Genomic DNA, 16067 nt, shown 5'->3' with positions numbered 1-16067 from the left:
GCTTTTCCTTGTTACTCTTTCCCTTTTCACCAATGTACTGTTTCACTGCTTTAATAGCTCTGGGTCCTCTGGGCTCCCCAAGGGACACAAATGAGGTGGTGAGTTCTCTAATAAATCTGTTCTAACTTGCCTATCATCCCAAACCTATGAACTTCATCAATGCCTTACCAAAAGCCGTCCTAACACCTCTACTTCATTTGCTGCAGGCCATGATGGTGTGCAGATTTCAAGGAATTGTCCCAACACACACATTTGGTCCAGGTGTTCCTGCCTGAACACTGAATTCACATGATGAGTAGGTTCGGTGGGTCAAATTCTCCGCTTATCCAGCAGTATGTTGCCTCCCCCTTGACTCTGGACTAATGAACTGAATAGACTCCCACAGGTTTAACCTTGGCTCCTGCTCTAGTATATTAGCTAGGTACTGCAGTCCTTGGGTGTATAAACTATTTTCTCCCAAAGCAGAGATTGCACTTTTCCATTCAGATTGTGCTGAGACCTCACCCTTGTGATTAGCCTGAAGGCAAGGAAGGGTTGTAGCCTGGGATGTTGAGGAGAATAACATCTTTTTTTACTTTTTTTTTTTTTTTTTGTACGCTGGACTTTTTTTTTTTTTGCGGTACGCGGGCCTCTCACAGTTGTGGCCTCTCCCGTTGCGGAGCACAGCCTCCGGACGCACAGGCTCAGCGGCCATGGCTCACGGGCCCAGCCGCTCCGCGGCATGTGGGATCCTTCTGGACCGGGGCACGAACCCGTGTCCCCTGCATCGGCAGGCAGACTCTCAACCACAGCGCCACCAGGGAAGCCCTAACATTATCTTTTGAAAAATCTAATTTTAAGTAATATCCTTATAAATTGCCCAGGCAAGGGGAGTTGTGATTTTCTCAGTGACCAAGGGCACTGCTTTTACTGACCCAGAGGATTCAGAGTAATTCAGGAGTTCAAAATTTGCAGGCTCATCTACTCAAAAGTCCCCTCGTAGGACTTCCTTTCCCACACTGTTTAAGGGCCATGACTTTGTTACAGGTCTCCCCACACTTGGTTTGCTGTGCAGTCCTTCCACCTTTGCAATTAAATCTTAGGTCTGATTTTTCAGAGCCATCTGTCTTTCAACTCAAGGAGATGAGAATATCTTCAAAATCTTTAGTAGAGGACCTTGGGCTTTTATGGCTTGATTTGGGTTAAAGTTGGATATCCTGAGCCTATTCCTTTTATCTGAATGAAGGCTTCTAATTCATTTAACAGAAGCCAGATCTCTCCACAATTATCATTGTCCCTGTACTATTAGAGGGCTACAAATAGCTAGTATGTCACCTGTTTGATCTTAATATAAAAAACACAAAGAAAAAAAAAAAAAAAAAAAAAAAAAAAAAGAAGCCTTAGTGCTTGCAATGTGTTTGCATATCATGGATTATCCCCACCCTAAATACAACCAGAAATGGCATCTCTTACTTTCAGACCAGTGAGTAATCCAGCCCCCAGATCCTTCTACAGAGTCTGTCCAGTGTCCTGCATGTTTCCCACTGTCTTTAACCCAATTTGTTCAGAAGTCAGAACAAATAATTGTCCTACTAGGTGTCATGAGGGACACTCCCAGGTAAGAAAAATAAAGGACAAATGAAATGAGAAAAGGAAATATGGGAAGAGAATTTTAAAAACCTACATATCCTGTGAAGGCTGGGAAGCCCTGGTGTGGAGAATGCTGGGCTTTAGTTTCAATCTTAAAAATGTTTTAAAATGTTTAGAAATACCTACTACTTCCCTTAAAGTATAAAGAATCAGGAACTCAAACATTCATTAATGAAAACATTTTGTAATTGAAGATTTTACAAAGATCCTAGAGGGGAAAATGAAATATATCAGAAAATCATTGATGCTATCTTTTTGCCCTTCTGTTTGAACTTTATGTGACTTACGATTTTTCTAAACATCTTGTTTTCTTGTATTGGTTACCCTTCACCCTACCGCAGGAATCTTATACCCACCATCCTGCCATTGTATCAGTTATAGTGCACTTGAATATTATTATTTTTCTCACTGCACTTGAATATTCTTTTATTTATACGGTGTAACTGTACTACTAGATGTTTTATTTTCATTTCAAATAGCTTTGATACTTTGACTGTCATCTTATTTTTTGCAATTATCCTCTCATTGTCATAAAATCTCTTCAATCCTCTCTTCCTTTGCTCCTACTCAGAGCATGTCTTACATGGCACTGTCAATTTTGGTGGGAGTGTTAGGCTGACAATATTGTCCTCTCTTTTGTAACAGTGGTTCTGAGTCACTGCCATTGGATCACAGAAGTTTCTTGGGCACACTTTTTGAAATGTTTGGCTAAGTACTGCATATTTATCCTTAAAATTACACCTTTGTAAGAAATAGATGTAGCAGACTATTGGGTCATCAAGTAAACAAATGAATCTCTAAAGAGAAGCTGGAAGTGCATGGCTATTTGATTTTTAACTTCTCTCTAAATTTTGCTTTTTCTTGCCTTTAACTTTGACATTTTTCACGTTTTCTTCAGCCATTTTATCACTAAGCGCTCAAAATAACTTACTGTTTTCCAGGCATGATATTAGGTCCCGGAGATGGAGTGGGTTGAGGGCAGATAGGAGGAGAAAAGAGTGGCAGCAATAAGGGATGCATATCTCTTCTTGAAATATTCTTATTTCATGAGCAAGGACAGCCCTGTTTAAAAACAAAACAAAAAACGGTGATAATTGTGCTGCTAGAAAATGACAGTGCAGTTCCTAAGTACAGTAAAGGGAACAACTCCCTGTACTTTGAGGGGAATAGTCTCATCTTCATAAAGTTGACTTTGAAGTAGGGTCTTGAGCAATGAGGACCACAAAAGGCAAACAACTAATAGATCTTAGGATCATCAACAGACATCTTGGCGACTCTTCATGATCTGAATTTTCATTTTTGCCTTCTCTCTGTTCCCTTAGTAAAGTCAAGGGGAAAAAAAGTGATACTTTGCAAACAGGATATTCCTTCAACAAGAAGACTATAGCTTCCTTCCAGACTAATGAAGTTCCTGAATAGTCGTCTTCCTCTATTGCCACCTTTCTTGATTTGTTCTCTGTAGAGATAGTTATTTGCTTTCAGGGATGGCCAATTTAATAAAATAAACTTGATAGGCACATTACTCAGATCTTGATGTGCAAAAAATATTTGCCTAGTTTCACAATGTTATGTGAAGAAAAGGTCTCTTCTTGGGAGATAAGTTTAGTCTTGAGAATCAAGAATCAGGATGAAAATCTAACTTGGCCTTTCACTGCTTTCATGCCACAGTTTTAATTTTATTGTCATCCTGAGAGCCCATGTTAAATATAACTAGCAAAGGATTTTGACACCTAAGTTTAATATACTGTTCCAAGGTGCATTGTTGAAAGCTAAATGAGGAATTGGTATAATCAAACTGCTCACCATATTGAATAAGCTTCTATATGTAGAAATACGTGATAAATACGTGAAACAACTCTTTAGCTCAACCAAGTAATTTTTTTTTCTTTTTTTTTATAAAAGATGATTTCTTTCGTGGTATTTTTAGGCTCTTGGGCTAATCTCCTTTTATATTTTCAGACATTTTCTGGTTTTCATAAGCAAATAGAACTCTGCATGGCTTCCAAAATCAGGATTTTCATGCATATAATCATTATTCATTGTCATTTACATTATAAAAAAGAATGAGTCAGCACATATTCATAGTTTTGCTTCACAGACCATTTTGCTTCAATTAAAACATTTTATGTTATGTATGAGTTTTTACTTCTAATTTTATTGTGCAAATATCTTTGTTTCCAGGCATGAATTGAGAAAAACAACATGGTAGCTTTAGAGCTTGCTTAGATGTCTGTCAAGGCATTAAGGGATTTATGTGAGAAACTTTTCAGCCTTTGCGCTGACCAAATTGTACTCCAGGAAGCTAAAATCTATGGGGGAGGTTTGGGGGTGCAGTAGTTTGGAGACGTGCAATTGAAAAAAAAGTGTGTTTCCCTTCTGTAGTAAGAGTATGCATCAGCAAGAGCCAGGTGAAAGGTCAGAGCAAGCCTCAGGAGTGCATCTCTTTGGGAGTTGACAAGCAGCTATTGAACCCTGCACTTTTTCTGTAAGTTTATTTTTGCAGTTAGTTTGAAGAGTGAATTTTTCTTAAAAAAATAATTCCACGCAATTTAATTGACGTCCTACACGCCACTCAGTAATGTAGATCTTTTCAGCCATACACTGACTTTGTACATCCCTCAGTTCTACTTGCCAAGTTGTAATACATCTAATTGTCCATGAATTCATCTCTTTCATTCATTAAATAGGCATGTGTTGAGTACTGCCCATCTACTTAGCTGTTTTGCCGAGTGCTACGTATTTTCAAAATGAGTAAGGGGCTTCCCTGGTGGCGCAGTGGTTGAAAGTCTGCCTGCCGATGCAGGGGACACGGGTTCGTGCCCCGGTCTGGGAAGATCCCACATGCCATGGAGCGGCTGGGCCCATGAGCCATGGCCGCTGAGCCTGCCCGTCCGGAGCCTGTGCTCCACAACGGGAGAGGCCGCAACAGTGAGAGTCCCGCGTAGAAAAAAAAAAAAAAAAAAAAAAAAAAAAGAGTAAGGACTTGCTTTGAAATTGCCTACAGTCTAGTGAGGAAGATGAGCACATAGTCATTATTTTAGAAATAAGGTACAAAACGGTGATTTTTGCTTGTGTGGCAAATCTAAGTACTTCTCTAGAAGTAATATTCAGCCTGTGAAGGGGAAACATGGGAGAGAGGGTAAGGATCCAAAAGGCTTCTCAGGCTTTAATACGTAGTAGTTCTGTTGTCATTCAGTTTATATTGTTTTTAAATTAAACTGATATTTCTTGTCTAGTTATTTACATTAAAAAAAATTCAGACATAAAGGTTGCTGGTTTGTGTGTTATCCTTTTATTATTGGCTTTTAACTTATTTGCATTGTATTGAGGGAACATAATTTGTAGGATTTCTATGTCTTAACTTACTAAGGCTTGCCTTTTGAGGTAAATTTGGTCTGCATTAACTTGTACATGAAAATAGTATACATGCTCTTCAATATCTCCCCTCTGGACTTGTCTTTATTCCTCACTATTCTAACATCCTCCTCACCATTTAACTAAGACTCATTTTATCATGGTTACCCATGATCTCTACGCTGTAAATGACAATCCCCAGGGTCTTCCCTGGTGGCGCAGTGGTTGAGAGTCCGCCTGCCGATTCAGGGGACACGGGTTCGTGCCCCGGTCCAGGAGGATCCCACATGCCGTGGAGCGGCTGGGCCTGTGAGCCATGGCCGCTGAGCCTGCGCGTCCGGAGGCTGTGCTCTGCAATGGGAGCGGCGCGCGTATTGCAAAAAAAAAAAAAAAAAAAGACAATCCCTAGTCTTCATTTCACATGACTTAGCAGCTAGAGTTGACACAGTTGAACAGTCTCTGCTATTTTAACCAGTTTCCACTCAGCTTCTGGAACACCACTCTCTAACTTCCCTGCATACCTCATTAGCCACTTCGTTCTTTGCTGGTTTCTCTTCACTCTTTGAATCTCTAATAAAAGTTGAAGTACCCAAGGCTTCAGTCCTTGGACGTCTTTCTTTCCAAACCATACTCCTTATCTCAGGACTTTTTAGTGACATCTGTGTTCTAATTACTTAGAAATCTACATTTCTAGGCACTCCCCCCCGACACACACCAATCTCAGGTATGTTTACCTAGCTCTCTATTTGACATCTTCGTTTAGATGCCTAATGGGCATTTGGAAATGACCAATTTTACAGTGGATCCCTTGAATTTCCTCTAAGCCTTGCTTCAAGTAGATGCCAACAGTGTTTTCCCTATTGTGCTTAGATCTGAAACCATGGGGTTGTTCAATGTGGGATATGAGATGAAGCACCTGTTGGCAAATCCCATCTTTTCTGTCTTCAGATTCATCCATATTCTAACCATTCCTTGCCGCCTCTGCTGTTTCTGCTCTAGTTCAAGCCACGTTCGTCTCTTTTCTAGATTGCTGCAGTAGTCTTGCTTCCCTGCTTCTGACTTTCTGACAAAATCCAGCCAGAGACGTCCTGTTCGGTTTCTACTCAGAGTCCTCCATTGGTTTGCCATCTCATTTGGAGATGTATCTCTAATGCCTGTGATAACCTACTCAGTTTTAGGTAATGTCCCTTCATTACTCTCTGACTTCCTCTTCTCCTCTTCTGTCTCAATCTGTTCCTAACAAGTTGGATCTCATGCTGTTTTTTATTTTATTTTTGGCTGCGCTCGTTGCTGCACGTGGGCTTTCTCTAGTTGTGGCGAGCAGGGGCTACTCTTCATTGCGGTGTGCGGGCTCCTCATTGTGGTGGCTTCTCTTGTTGCAGAGCACGGGCTCTAGGCATACAGACTTAAGTAGTTGTGGCTCGCGGGCTCTGGAGCGCAGGCTCAGTAGTTGTGGCACATGGGCTTAGTTGCTCTGTGGCATGTGGGATCTCCCCGAACCAGGGATCGAACTGGTGTCCCCTGCGTTGTCAGGCAGATTCTTAACCACTGTGCCACCAGCGAAGTCCTCATGCTATTTTTTAAACAATCTAACCTTGGAGCCTTTGTCCTTCATGTTTCCTGTGCCTAGAATGCTTTCTCCCAGTTATCCGCAAGGCTGATGCCCTCATTTCCTTCAGGTCTTTACTCAGATTTTGAGTTTGTGAGAATTTGCCTGACTCTTATCTATGAAATTGCATATACTTCAATTTTATACAAAGTTACTGATTAAAAATTTTCCAATTAAAAAAATTGCAACTTCCCTCCCAGACATTGCTTATAGACTTTTGATTGTTTTTGGCCTTAGCATTAATTGCTGTTATTTACAATGTATCTTATTAAATTTGCCTTCTGTACTAATTTAATCTTCATAAGAAAAAACAATTTTTTTAACTGCTATATTCTAAGCACCAAAATTAGTGCTAGCTTATGGTAGACACTGACTAAATACTTGTAAGAATTAATGAATGCTTTATTGGATTTGATACCTTGCTGCTCGTCAGCTGCACACACTGAAACAAAGGAGTATGCAGGAAGTTTATGGGGAGTGTTCTGGGGATCAACATCTGTCAGAGAATGGGGAAGAAAGTAGGGGTAGGCAAGCAAAATGGGCTTCGCTGCGATCTCCACAGAAGCCTCAGCCAACAATCCAGGGAGCTGTCCTGCCTTGTGACTACAGACCAGACCTTTACGCTCGGCATCCACTAGTCATGGGGTGCAAGGCTGCCTTTGAGGGAAGCCTTGGTGACACAGCACAACCAGCTTAGGCCAGTTTCAAAGTGGGATGAGAACTGGGGCTGACATTTGACAGCATTCCTAGCAGCTGGGTGGAAAGGTCTGTTCATTCTCAAAGGGCATCATTCTCGTGTGTACTGCTGCACCTACCAAGTAGGCTGTGGCCTTCAGGCTGCCTCCGTGTCCTAGGAGGCCCTGCCTCCTGGGGACTGCATAGTTCCTGTCCCTCCTTCAAGTTCATACTCAGATGCTACTGTCTCAAAGAGGCCAACCCTCTCTTTCTAGTTCAAGTTGAAACAGCCCCCTCCCCCGTATACTCTCTCACAGACCCATGCCTTTTAATGGTGTATTTGCTTAATTTCATGTTTTCTGTTTCCTCCAACTAGAAGACACGCTCCAAGAAGACAGATTTTTTTGTCTACTTTCTTTACTGAAAAATTCACAAGCGCTTAGGACACTGCATATAGTATTCCAAATACTTGTGGAATGAATGAATGAAATGAAATCAATTTCAAGTTTCTGACTAAGCTGGCTTTGATATTTTTAGTACTAGAACTTGTACAGAGTGATGAGAGTCCTTTGGATTTCACTGATAGAGATGGAAGGCTGAAGCAGAGCCTGCACTGCAGCTCGCTGACATATTTAAAAGCACCTAGGGGAAAAAGAAAACACACAAAAAACAAAAAGCAACAAAAACAAAAGAAATGAACCCTGCCTATTAGGACAACCCACCAATTTGTTGAAAGCACAAATTTGGTTCCTTAAAGGCTGACTTAGCTCTAAAGTCATGGGTGTAGTTTCATATTGTGTTAGGGGTGAAGAGCCTTGACCTAGGCTAAGAGGCTAACAGAGTCTGACATCAACCTTCTGCCCTCAAGTTAATGCAGGTAAGATGCGATGAAGCAGGTGGCCACCAGAGGACACTGTGGGACCTCTTTCTGATGTTTAGCTTTCCAGAATGTATAGGATTGCAGGAAGCTGGGCACAAAGTTTAAAAAAACCTAAACATAGAGGAATATTTTGCTCATGTCGTTAATGACTTTGCTTCATTTTGAAAACACACAGTATAAGAAGGAATGTGTTGAACTGCAGTTGGAATAATAAAAATGGTGAAGGCTGATAGAATTTTCACAAAGATAGATAACAAGGGATATTGTGTATCTAAAAGATACTAAAGCCACTCATAATTTTTAAGACTGCTGGTGAGAGCGTAAATTTGTTTGATTCTCAAGGAGGGTCATTTGTCAGTCTATTTGAAAGTTACAAATGCATTCACTTTTGACCTCCCTCCACATACTTGTAGGAATGTATCCTACAGATGGGGACCTATAAGATACTAACTTACTTATACTAAGTCGTTTACTATAGCCTCAATAACAGTGAAAGTTTTGAAAAACAAATCTTTGGGGAGTCTGGTTAAAGAACTTACGGTATTTCAGAACAGAAATACATGAAGCTGAGTATGATGAAGATACTGTTTATTTGCTGGTATAAAAGACCTCAAAGTTACTTTGGGTGGGAAAAAAAGGCTCATAGTAGTGGGCAAAGCATACAGTCTTTTTCAGGGGGGTGAGGAGTGAGAATACACATACATAACTGTATTTGCAGGAAGAAATTTAGCAAGGGCACACAGATGCCAGTAAATGTTGTCTTGTTGATGGTGACAAACGGAAAGGGATGGAAGCAAGTGGGAGTGAGACTTTGTCCTTTATACCATTTTGTGAGACTCAGACTGATGCAAATTAATGACCTATTCACAAAGCAGAATATATTTAATTGGAGGGGAAACTCTTTTGGTTACTCATTGAGAGAATGTTGGCAATTCAACTGGTTGTTTTATTATTCCAATGCATCAGATACATAGAGGTGTTTGTAGTCAGAGTTAAGTAGTTTTTTGAGTTACTGAATGAATTCAATTAGGACTAGTGCTTCTGGTACACTTGAAATGAATGAGGTGAATTTTCCAGCAAGGCTGTCCCAGGAAAAATGACAAAGTTGCTTGGATTTTCCTTTTGGATCTCTTCAGTTTTCTTGACTTTCTTAGTCCCCACCATGAGCAGTTGGTTACAGGTTGATCTGCCCTATGGGCAAAGAAGGAAGGAGTTACTGAGCCTTTTCCTTACATTGTAACAGACTCAATCTAGTAATACATATTGATTTATTCACTTAATATTTATTGAGTATCTACTAAGAATCTGACAATGAACCTGCTTCTGAGGATACAGATCTGTCAGACCTAAGCTTTTCTTTCCCTCAGGGAGTTCACAGTCAACTAAGAGGACAAGCATGGTCTAATTGCTTTGCGGAGTGATGTGTGTCATGGAGAAACAGGGCATGGTTCCCCTTTCCTGAGAGAGCCTTCACATAATATTACAAACTTTAAAATCTGAGTAAGAATTTTCTAGGCAACAGGGGTTGGCATGGGGGTGAGAAAAAATTCTTGAGTAGAAGGGAGAACACTTAGGAAAATCAGACTTAAACACATGGTCTGTTGGAACAAGGGCTGAAGACTTCAGCGAGACTGTGTGTGTGTGTGTTTACATTTTGGGAGGAATTACTGCCACTACTGCTAATGTTAAGTACTTGGTATGTGCTCTAGCTACACTATGCTGTCTAATCGTAACAAAACTCTGAAGTACGTATTATCCCCATTGTACAGATAATGATACTGAGAAATAAAATAAATTAGCTTATTTGTCTAGAGTTATACATGTAGGTAGAGCTAGGACTCAGATTTATATCTGATTCCAAATTTGATGCTCCAAAATATGAATTAGAGCGTTTGCTGGATCTCTTGTGTTCTTTCAGATGCCCTCTCTACCTTTCTCCATCCTATTCTCTAAAACTGGAAACTAGCCTGGATGGAGTTTATCAACAGGCTTTTATGCCCTTAGGATTCCAATGTGGTTGGTCTCATAGGTAGTATAGGAAGGAAACCAGAGGGAGGGGAAAATGAGAACATTTTATCCTAGGGCTCCCTTCCATCCTGCCAGCTTATGCTACCTGGGACTCCCAAGGAAAGATCACTGCTCATCTCCAGGAGGCCTTCTCTGCATGCCTGACTCCTAGGTGACAGTAATTGTTCCATGTTCTTGTCCCTGCAGGCTTGGGGTGAGAACAACTCAACTTCCCTTGTGGTTTCCTTACATACCACCCACTGTTTTGTAAATAAGTTTTTTTTATTAAAGTCTCTTCAAATTATCCTAATTTTAAAGTGCCATTTGTTTTCAGTTGGCACCATATCAACATTTAGGAAGTTATTATCTAAGTGAGAGCTGATGAAAGTCTATTGTCGCAGTAGTTTAAGACATGAAAGGGATAGGATGGATTCCAGACGGAGAGAAATCTGAATTTTAAGAGGACTTCAAGGAAAGAACAATCATTCTTAAGGTTTGGGTTCTATAAAGGAATCCAAGGAGACCTTTCTTGCATGTTTGCCATTGCACTACCTAGACAGAAACTCTTAATCCAAGTGAATAGCAAGATAGGACAAAACAGGTGGTTGCTAAATTGACACTTGAAGACAGGGTTTGCATGTATTGAAGTACGTGAAGCCACGTTATTCATTCACAGAGGGTGGTGCCAGGTATCAGGTGGTGAGTCAAATAAGCAATTAGTGCCAAGAAGGTATAGCAAGAAGAAAGAGGGAGCCCTGGCAGGTAGATCAACCTGCTCAGCCCTGGTTCTGAGGGTTTGGCTAAGCAGTGAGCATCAGGAGGAAGGTCAGCAGATAGCAGGAGCCCTATCGTGAGATTAAGTTCAGGGTAAACTCCAGATCCGGGGGAAGGGGTCAAAGGCAAAGCAAGTGCTGGCTGGACAAACGGCAGCACGATTGGCATACTGCTACATCTCTTGGATGTTTCCTTAAACCTCCCGATTGTGCATTGGACTGGAATATGGCTGAGAGCCCTGGGGAGATTAGGTGGCTCTAATTGTGGGGACTGGAAGGTCCTAACACACCCCATTCACAAAGGCAACTTAGCTCTGAGGTTTTAGCGAAGGCTGTAATTTTATCAGGTAGTTGAAAGTTCTATTTTCATCTTGTGTTCCAAAGCAGCAACACCCTGGTGCATTTGAGGAAACATGAGTGTTCTTCATCAATGTCTCTCAATTGGAAGAGTTTAAAATAGGGCAGGCATCGAACTGATGGAATTGCATTATTAAATTCTGTTTCCTACTGAGATTCCTTTTTGTGGTGGGGAACAAAAAGGAATTCTGAAAATGAAATATTTTCAACATTAGCTTCTTTCTGGGGTTTAAATATGTATTTTGACTTAGAGTCTCTGAGGACAATATATAGAAAATGGCTTCCTAAATTAACACACCAATTAAACCAAATGGAGAGTAATAATTGTCCTAAAATAATCTTTTTTAAGGAACATTTTATAGGAAATATCCATGAGCCCTTTGACTCACACAGGTGCTATATTAATCGCTAAGGTGTGAATTATAGAGGTGAAGAGTTTACACTTGTTTCCTTTGTGTTGAGCATTCTGATAAATGAGAGTCTAATGTGACAGGAAAAGATAACACAATGAATGTTATTATGCTGAAGGAACATGAAAAAAATGTGATTGACACTGTATTTTGTTCCAGGTGGGAATAAAAAGCAAGCAGTTCCTGGCCCATGATAACTCTAGTTAAGAGTGTCTGACTGATGGCATGTTGGCACCAGCATTGAAGGTAGTTACGGGCTTCAGGTCCAGGTGAGTTCAGTTCTCCAAGACATAGTATGTGCATCTTTCCTACTCCTATATACGCACAGTTCATAAAGTAACTCCATTGAGCCTTTCAAGATATCGGGCTATGACATTTCTTTAAAAGATTATAGTAGTTGTAAAATTCTGTAGTGCTTTAAAGTCATTGAATATTCTTTCTCTTCTTTTTAACTTTAAGTAACAGAACAGGTAGTTAAGGATGGATTTCTTTCTGAAATGAGGGTCAGTGCCTGAAATATAAGTAGAATAAAAGATAAAACTTCATATAGTACTTGGGGGTAAGGAGGGAAGGCTATTTCTATAAGTGACCTAAGTGGGAACACAGAGTTACACATTAAGCCTTTCAAACTGACACATTGGTTCAGACCCTCCTTAATGGCAGGCACCTAAGGGCTGAGTTACCTTTAAAGACCCTGAATTTTGTCACTTGCAGTCATGTCATTAGAGCAGGCAGATAATCCAGTAATTCAAAAAGAATCTTTGATTTCTGGTTTTCAAGAGATCAAAAGTAAAGGTCAAATACACCTTTTGTTGCACAGATTCTAATTACAGGCCTCCCTGAGTCTGTACCTTCATGAATTCATAAGCCAGAATGTATATATCACCTAGACACATGAATATAAAACTTATGTGGGTTGACTAGAGTAATACACTGTAGTTTTCGGGGGTGGAATATATTTTATACAATTTAATTTTAAAAATTTTATACTTTTTAAGATCTAGATACTAGGACCTATACACGTCTTAATTTATATAGAATATCTGCCTTCCACAAATTCAAAGAGTAGTAAAAAAAAGATAAGCCAATCCCAGAATAGTATGGCAAGTGCTATAAAAGATAGAAGAAACATGCAATAAATACTTAGTCTATTTATCAAATATATTAATAAATAGCAATTCTATATCTAGTGATTTAATGTAAGAAAGTAATTATGGATGTATGAAAAGATTTAAAGGATATTTCTCAGTCTGTTGTAATATCAGTGAAAATAATGAACAGCCCAAATACTTAATTGGATAGTATTTATCAAATAGATTTTTTTCAAAGAGTGAAATTCTATAGATCTATTAAAACAGATAATTTAGAAGAATATTTATGATATGGAAGACGGAGCAGTTATACTTTTAAAATTGAAAAAGCAGATTAAACATTCTTTATAGATAACATTTGTGCATTTATAGAGAAAATGATACAGAAAAGAGACATACATGATTTTTTTCTCTTTATTTTTAACGCTTTTCTGATGTCTTCACAATGTATATTGATAGTCAGAAAATACAAAACTTACAATAAATTATCAAAGTTTTTCATAAGAAAAGGTATTATAAAAAGTGGTCATGAAAAAAATCACCATGTTTTCCAGAGATTTAAAAAAAAATGAGGTTACAAAACAGGATCGAAGTAAAATCCTGTATGTGTTTAAACATAATGGCATGTGTATATAGGTTATTATATGTATTAGTTCATAATAAAAAAATACCTAACTTTTGTTTAAGTAAATGAGTTTTAGATAATGAAGACAATTGATTCCTATTTAATTAAATGTGTAAAGATGCCAAAGAAGGGATAAAATTTGAGTAGGGTTTTGAAGGCTAAATATATGGAAATGTGCATTCATTAGTATTGATAATAACTAAGTGACTAGTTGAAATGGTTAAATGTACATATTATGCTCACTTACCTTAGTCTAATTTTCATTTTGTAGAAAATTATACCATAAATGCTACACTTTGAGTAAATTTGTATGTTAACATATTTGTTTAAAGTTAACATTTAGTATATCAAATTGATTATTCTTTTATCATACACTTTGTAAATACCACTGCCTTTTAAAATAATGCATCATTGTATAAGTAGTCACAACAAGAAAATATTTGTCAAAACTTTCAAAGTTACTTTCATTACCATATTATTCAATTCTTAATTTTTCTGACTTCAGCGACGCAGAAGTAAGTTGTACGTTTACCTGAAAGTTGAAATAACTTTACTTTTTCATGTGAACATCTTCACAAAGCTTTTTTTTTTTTTTTAAGAATACTGGTAGTGTTCTCTTTCAAACTTCCCTGTATGTATCTTCCCCATAGACTGTGTCTCTAGGTCCATCCTTGGCCCTTTTTATTCTTACTGCATATTCTGCTTGGGTGATCACATTGGCGCCCAAGGCTTCAATATACCCAAATGTATGACTCTATATGAACCCATACTCGGTCACCAGCTCAATATACCAAATGAATCACAGCTAATCCTTTTCATTGATGTATCTCACCTCGTTCCTTCAGATTCCTTTCTAATGGGATCTCCTCTTTTCACCCTCCCCAGTATCAAATCTGAAAAAGCCCTGCTTGAAAGGCAAGAGTATATGTGAAAGGCTGTCTAGATTGACTGAGTAGGCCTGACTGATCCCTAATAGACAGGAGAAGAAGCAAGTTTGTTTTTATCAACATAGGAAAAGGGAGAAAAATTTTTACCATCAATGAATGTACTCTTCATTATTGATCTTCTGTGCTTCTATCCCCAATATGCACATTATAAATGTGTGAACTAACATTAAGTGGAAACTAGAAGAGGGGCAGAAAAACTCAATGGTAGTTGAGTTATCAACATATCAACATGGGTGTGGGGGACAGATATAGTATAAACTGACCTGGATTCAAATATTTACCCTGCCATGAATGAGTTACGAGTCCCAGAGCATAACGTTCTCTTTAAGCCTCTGAGGCTGAAATTACTCGTTGTTATAAATTGTTCCCATTCTGTAAGTCAACTAATAGAATGTTTGTGGAAGCCTTTTATAAATGTTTAAGCACTTTGCAGGTGTGAGCATTGATTGATTGCTACCAACTGTAAAATTATTTTACTTAGCAAAGCACACACAAATGCAAATATGTATATATGTGTGTATACACACACACACACACACACACACACACACATACATACATACACACACACACATTATAGAGACTACTTCTACTTGTTCCTGTGCAAAATGTCTTTGCTTTTCTGTAAAGTATCTTTAAGTATTTGCAGAGAAAGTTCCCTCCTCATTTTACTATATATGGCCTGCCCACCAAATCAGCATGGTTCAATAGCTTAGGATGTGTTCTCTTTGACCTTTGATCACAAAGGGAATTCAGCTCTGGACAAAATCCCAAGATAATGAGCTTTGCAACACCAAGCAACTCTCTTTAATGAAACCCACTCACAAAATGTGGTACAAAAATTAAAGACACAGAATATTAAGATAACATTGATTCATTGATCTGGAAATTATTTCTAACCATATAATATTAATAATACTCCATGACTTGAAATTTAAGCTGCAGCTAACATCACGCAGCAACAAGAATTATTTAATATTGCCGACATCTGTAGTCATGTTGAATATTTTAGCAGCTGAAATTATTTGCTGAAGTACTATAATGAGGATATTTTGCAAACTATAATAAAATATTGGAAGTTATCACAAGGTGAGAACTTTTTCGTATGAATCAGTGTTCATTAGTCATTCATGAATATATGTCTAAGATAAATCAAAATATATGTTGACCACACTAAAACCACTTAGAGTGTCAAATAATGTGTAGTAAAATTTGGGAGAATTAGATCACTGCCAACCAAAAGTTTCAACCAGGCTTATTCTCTGTCCTTTATTCACATTTCTCAAGAAAATGTGAGTTACATGAGAATATGTCAGAGCTGGGAAAAAAGGCACCTGACTCTCAGTGATGGTTCTCAATAACCAAGAGTTGAAATGATTCATTCACTTTTAAGCATCTACTATGGACATTGTATTTCCCTAGACCTGTGGGGTATATAGACATCAATAAAGTATTTCTGCCTTCAAGTGACTATCCTCCAGGAAAGGAGATATGCTCTATATGCAGATAGTATTAAATATTATCTTATAATGCAGATACATACTATGTATAGTGAGGTAACTATTAGTGTTAGATGCCAAAGATAAGGACCAATCAAGAGCAGATTGTTTGCCAAAAGACAGATACATTTTGACTTGTATTAAAACAACTGTGGGGCTTCCCTGGTGGCGCAGTGCTTGAGAGTCCGCCTGCCGATGCAGGAGACGCGGG

This window comes from Lipotes vexillifer, unplaced genomic scaffold, assembly GCF_000442215.2.
Source record: "Lipotes vexillifer unplaced genomic scaffold, Lipotes_vexillifer_v1.1 scaffold45, whole genome shotgun sequence".
In the NCBI taxonomy this organism is placed as follows: domain Eukaryota; kingdom Metazoa; phylum Chordata; class Mammalia; order Artiodactyla; family Lipotidae; genus Lipotes; species Lipotes vexillifer.
The sequence above is the reverse complement of the archived record's forward strand: the minus strand, read 5'-3'. Positions refer to the sequence as shown.